Source organism: Cottoperca gobio, chromosome 5 (genome assembly GCF_900634415.1).
Source record: "Cottoperca gobio chromosome 5, fCotGob3.1, whole genome shotgun sequence".
Taxonomy (NCBI): domain Eukaryota; kingdom Metazoa; phylum Chordata; class Actinopteri; order Perciformes; family Bovichtidae; genus Cottoperca; species Cottoperca gobio.
The window spans coordinates 28,705,737-28,711,736 of NC_041359.1; positions in this window are offsets into that span (position 1 = coordinate 28,705,737).

Genomic DNA, 6,000 nt, shown 5'->3' on the forward strand with positions numbered 1-6,000 from the left:
CGCTAGAAGTTCAGCTTGTGGAACAGTGTCGCAAGATGTACGAAACTTATCATATTTGTACGATTATTATGCTAAAAGTGCCATAATGTGCGATAATTTGACCATTTGACCTGCAGCCATGTGAAATACTAGTAGAGATCTGAAGGACACATAACCTCCTCCACGCAGCATAGCTACGTCAGCTCGCTTGAAAACAAACCAAACAATGCCGTTTTAATGTGTTTTGTGAAATTACACCTTTACGCCTTATTTGTTCTCACAGGTTTTACTCACGTGCAATAATTTTAAGCGTCTGATATTTAAATATTTTACATCTGGAAACACTGACGCTGAAAACAAAATCTGTGCTCGATCACGTGGAAGGAAACCGCTTCACACTCCTACAACCTTGACACTGAAGTACAAATGTTCCTGTGTGAATAGTAACACTACGACAATGAGCTGTGAGTAACACGAACACGCCCTGAACTCTGAAGCCATCAGAGGGAAGTTTATACGTGTTGAGTATAAAACAGTCAAAATGAACAGTGAAGGCCTCACAGGTCCAACAGAAACTTACAGAAAACTACAGAGAACTACAGAGACATACAGAGAACTACAGAGACATACAGAGACATACAGAGAACTACAGAGACATACAGAACTCTACATAAACCTACATAGAGCTACAGAGACATACAGAGAACTACAGAGACATACAGAAACATACAGAGAACTACAGAGACATACAGAGACATACAGAGAACTGCAGAGACATACAGAACTCTACATAAACCTACATAGAGCTACAGAGACATACAGAGAACTACAGAGACATACAGAGAACTACAGAGAGCGACAGAGAACTACAGAGAACTACAGAGACATACAGAACTCTACATAAACCTACATAGAGCTACAGAAAACTACAGAGACATACAGAGACATACAGAGACCTACAGAGAACTACAGAGACCTACAGAGAACTACAGAGAACTACAGATACCTACAGAGACATACAGAGAACTACAGAAACCTACAGAGAACTACAGAGAACTACAGAGACCTACAGAGAACTACAGAGAGCGACAGAGAACTACAGAGAACTACAGATACCTACAGAGACATACAGAGAACTACAGAAACCTACAGAGAACTACATAGACCTACAGAGAACTACAGAGACCTACAGAGAACTACACAGAACTACAGATACATACAGGGACCTACAGAGACCTACAGAGACCTACAGAGAACTACAGAGAACTACAGAGACCTACAGAGAACTACAGAGACCTACAGAGAACTACACAGAACTACAGATAACTACAGATACATACAGGGACCTACAGAGACCTACAGAGAACTACAGAGAACTACATAGACCTACAGAGAACTACAGATAACTACAGATACATACAGGGACCTACAGAGACCTACAGAGACCTACAGAGAACTACACAGAACTACAGATAACTACAGATACATACAGTGACCTACAGAGACCTACAGAGACCTACATAGAACAACATAGACCTACAGAGACCTACAGAGAACTACAGAGAACTACATAGAGCTACAGAGACCTACAGAGACCTACAGAGACCTACAGAGAACTACATAGACCTACAGAGACATACAGAAACCTACAGAGACATACAGAGACCTACAGAGACCTACAGAGAACTACAGAGACTTACAGAGACCTACAGAGAATTACAGAGAACTACAGAGATCTACAGAGAACTACAGAGAACTACAGAGACATACAGAGACATACAGAGACCGACAGAGACCTACAGAGAATTACAGAGAACTACAGAGACCTACAGAGAACTACAGAGACATACAGAGACCTACAGAGAACTAAAGAGAACTACAGAGACCTACAGAGAACTACAGAAACCTACCGAGAACTACAGAGACCTACAGAGACCTACAGAGAACTACAGAGACCTACATAGACCTACAGAGAGCTACAGAGAGCTACAGAGAACTACAGAGACCTACCGAGAACTACAGAGACCTACAGAGACCTACAGAGAACTACAGAGACCTACATAGACCTACAGAGAACTACATAGAGCTACAGAGAACTACAGAGACCTACAGAGACCTACAGAGACCTACAGAGAACTACATAGACCTACAGAGACATACAGAAACCTACAGAGACATACAGAGACCTACAGAGACCTACAGAGAACTACAGAGACTTACAGAGACCTACAGAGAATTACAGAGAACTACAGAGATCTACAGAGAACTACAGAGAACTACAGAGACATACAGAGACATACAGAGACCGACAGAGACCTACAGAGAATTACAGAGAACTACAGAGACCTACAGAGAACTACAGAGACATACAGAGACCTACAGAGAACTAAAGAGAACTACAGAGACCTACAGAGAACTACAGAAACCTACCGAGAACTACAGAGACCTACAGAGACCTACAGAGAACTACAGAGACCTACATAGACCTACAGAGAGCTACAGAGAGCTACAGAGAACTACAGAGACCTACAGAGAACTACACAGAACTACAGAGACCTACAGAGACATTCAGAGACCTACAGAGAGCTACAGAGAACTACAGAGACATACAGAGAACTACAGAGACCTACAGAGACATACATAGACCTACAGAGAGCTACAGAGAGCTACAGAGAACTACAGAGACCTACAGAGAACTACAGAGACCTACAGAGACATACAGAGACCTACAGAGAGCTACACAGAACTACAGAGACCTACAGAGACATACAGAGACCTACAGAGAGCTACAGAGAACTACAGAGACATACAGAGACCTACAGAGAGCTACACAGAACTACAGAGACCTACAGAGACATACAGAGACCTACAGAGAGCTACAGAGAACTACACAGAACTACAGAGACCTACAGAGACCTACAGAGACCTACAGAGAGCTACACAGAACTACAGAGACCTACAGAGACATACAGAGACCTACACAGAACTACAGAGACCTACACAGAACTACAGAGACCTACAGAGACCTACACAGAGCTGTAGCATGATCCACAGAGTGACTGCGGTGAGCTGGAGGATGTTTTTTCTGGAGAATGGACACGCAAGCTGAACTCGAGTGTTGTGAGAGAAAGCAACAATAAAACTCTTTCTGCTCCACATTTGATCCCTTGAGAAACAGCTTTCAATATTCTGTGAGAGGATGTGTGTGTGTGTGTGTGTGTGTGTGTGTGTGTGTGTGTGTGTGTGCGTGTGTGCGTGCGTGCGTGCGTGCGTGCGTGTGTGTGTGAATGGCACTTTGTTGCTCAACTGTAACTGTAATAATTCACATGTGTTTAGCGGTGAAACAGCAGCACCAGTTTTCTCCCGAGGATCTCTGAAAGATTTCAATCTCTTCCCCATCAGAGCTCTGCTGAGTGATGTAAGAGACTCAACTACATCACTTTCAAAGTGTGCTGCTGGGAGAAAGAAATGCACCAATAAAATTATTAAATAAAACAGGCTTTTTAAATGTATAAAATATCAGAATTATGATTTAATGCTGCCCATCATAGTGGGTCTATTTTTCTGTTTGAAAACTTCAACCACGTCATAATGAAATGACTTTACGGAATCATGTTTTGTTTCTATATTTATTTATATATACAGACTTTAACGAGTGGACTCTTTATTTATTACTCTCTAATTTACGATGCCGTATTATGAAAAGACATCCGGTGGATCCCCTGTGTTTGTTAGCGGTTAGCGGTTAGCTGTTAGCCACAAACACCGTCCAAAATAGGAGTCGGCAGTTAATGACGGCATAAGACACTTTGTACATCCTGGTGTTTTTAACTCTATATTTGAAGCGGATGAAGGATTTTAGTCCTCGGATGTCTGGATCTTAAGTTCTCAGAGAAACAACCTGAGCAAATGTTAGTGGCAGCCGAACAGCGTGCAGGAGAAACTCTGATGTTTAACTTTTGAATTTTTTGTTTTGACAAAGCAAACCTCTCAGGCAAAGAGTAATCGGGTTGTATTCTCTATAAACTGGCTACAGAACACAGTGAGGACACAAATCTTTCGGCTCACGTCCAACACATGTTGTCCCTTTGTCCCTTAAAGCCCTCATCCTTATTATGTTAATCCAATTAATTAAAGTGTCTGGCACCAGCGAAACTCAACAAACTAATAAAGCCGACACCACCCGACTCGGTTCTACACTTTGTTCCTACTGTACGTTTGATCTTTTGGAAGTTAACTTATGAGTAATTAAGTTTGTGGTCAAAAGCGCAACCAAAAAGCTCTTTTGTTCCACACAAGTGAAGCAGGAGATAATCACACAGGCATGACGGGACCTCCCACGAGCTCCATGGTAAAGCCAAGTTTCATTCTCTTTTCATCCGTCGCATACTTCTCATTCTTCACATGGTTGTTTCTTATCAGCTCAGACAGTATGTGAGGAAGTCCTTTCATTTTCAGAGTAGCTACAACTCGCAGCAGAGATCTCAGGTGCATCAGTGGAAGACTTTCTGTCCACATCACAGTGTTTACATAAAGTTTTTAATCACATCTCAGTAAAAGTAGAAACTCACCTGTTCCTGAAAGACCACAGACATAAAGCGAATCACCTGAGATGAACTCGGCAACAATACTGTGTGTGTGTGTGTGTGTGTGTGTGTGTGTGTGTGTGTGTGTGTGTGTGTTTGTGAGAGATCTTTAAGCTACAGAATAAAGCTTTAAAGTATTTCACTTTATGAGCTCGGTGAGCAACTTTTACAGGATTACTGGTGGGGGGCACATCTCAGCCCGTCTGGCGGTCTGACGAGGATTTAGCTTCTCAGGGTCAACGGCCGATATTTCTGAGGTTCTGGTGTAGCCAGCGGATATTCCGCATGGCATCCCTCCTAGCGAGGGAACACTCCACAGTGAGTTACGTTGAGCTTTATATAGTACGAAGAAAGAAACCATAAAAACATTTACATGCCATAAAACACTTTCCTGTTTTAAACCTCATCATCTACGATCCTTAAACATTTAAGTATTTAAGTGACCAGATTAACCAAAAATAATAAGTAATCTCGTCCTGTCAACTCAGATATTTAAGCTGAATCAACATCTTCATCGTAATTTAACTCTTAAAGCGTACAATGTGCTTCTCAAAGAGCACATTTCATAAACCTTTGAACCACAGTTTCCATGTCAGGCCTTCCCTCCGTACCTCTCGTCTTTTATTCTGAGGGGAACTGAGTGGTATGTGTCCCTCTTCCTGCACTCTTCCTCCCTTCCTTTCCTCCTCCTCTTCCTCGTCATTAGCAAGACAAACATGTGTGCGAGAGGAGGAAGGAGACGGGTAGAAGCACAAGACCATTCGGTCTGAGGGCTCCTAATCTCTATCATGTGGGAGAAACTTCAAACTGAGAGATTCACGTGCCTCAAACACCGACGCGTGTTTGAGGCACGTTTTCCCTCCATCCTTCCATCCCTGCTGATGAAAGAGGCGCCGTATGAAAGGGCCCATTCTTAGGTTCTCATCTGTAGGAACACACCTTCATTCTTCAGCCGAACCCTCAACTTCCTCCACGCTGTTGTATAAAGAGTTCAATGACTTTCAACCCTCTGTGGTAAAAGGTCAGTTCACTGTTTTGCTTCACGTGGAATATAGCATAAAAATGAGATGTCATTTTAACATTCACTCTGTTTCGTGAGTGTTTTAAAAGCTTTTCTTTCTGTTACATAATGTTAAATAAAATATTTTTCACCAAATTCTAAGATGCAATTCCTCGTTTTACTAAATCTATTGACTTCAGTGTTGATGGAGAGATTAAAAACGTGCCGTTCAGTTTCTCTCGTCGTGGTATTCTTCCATGTTGTTCCAGCTCATCAGAAGCTCCATCTTAGAGCGCTATGTCCAGTTTATTACCTCCATGTTTGAGCTTCTATCACTTCATTTAGTGTTCTTATTGCTGTCACATGTTCACAGTTGGGCCTGGAACTACAGCTCAGAAGAAAATCCATTTCAAATAACTAAAACGCTTCACGTGT